We start from the raw sequence: 975 nt of genomic DNA on the forward strand, positions 1-975 counted from the left end.
ACCAACCCCCAACCTCCATCATTGAGGAGAACCTCCAGCAGCGGCACTTCTATCGGAACAATTAATACACTACACTGCCCGGCCCAATCTAGTGCTCCCGCTGCTACTACGGTGGTCCCGGAACGCAATCGCCACCAGGGTCTAACAATTCATTTCAGTAACCTGTTCGCTGTTAGTCCAAACTTAGGGGGTTGGGGGGTTTATAGGTGTGCTAATGTGTGTGTGAGTGTGTGTGTGTGAGTGTGTGTGTGTGTTGTTTGCGCCGTCCCTTCCAGCGCACCCCCGCTATTTATGTCGCCTTGCTGCCCTGCCTGCCTGGCTGGCAGGCTGCCTGGTCCAGCTTTTTATCCAATAGCATTAAACGGTTTTACGCCACCTTCTATATAGGGACGAGCGAGACTTCCTGGTTGTCACCAACCACCGACCCCACGAGCATCACCGTCGCTATCACCCACCACTATCGTCGTTCGTCGTCATCATCATCATCATCATCAACATCATCACCATCATCATCGTCACCACCACCTCCATCTACTTGAAAAATGCTGTAACAAGCGAAACGTTGTACCAATAAAGGTTTCGAACTCACGACGGTGATTATTCTAACAATCATCATCATCACCAAACGGCACCATCAACTCTGGGTAACCATATCTACCACTACAATCACCACCATCATTACTACCATTTGCCCAGCAACACCATCCCCTACTACTGATATAAACCAACACCGGCTTCTACAACTACTTACCACCAGCAGTGGTGGGGCGGGTGGGAGTAGCATTGGTGATAGAAACAAGGTGAAACCGTGGGTCGCGGTGGTGGTAATGTGGGGATAAGACGAGCTAGTAGTATCTGATGGTGGTGGTGGTGGTGATAGTGATAGTAACGGAGTTGTCAATCGATGGTGGTGGATGACATACTGTGCTCCAGTCCTTCCGTTGTTCATAGCAACAGTTCCAGGGCTTTATTTTG

Source organism: Oratosquilla oratoria, chromosome 30 (genome assembly GCF_046742065.1).
Source record: "Oratosquilla oratoria isolate Oo_2021 chromosome 30, ASM4674206v1, whole genome shotgun sequence".
NCBI lineage: Eukaryota > Metazoa > Arthropoda > Malacostraca > Stomatopoda > Squillidae > Oratosquilla > Oratosquilla oratoria.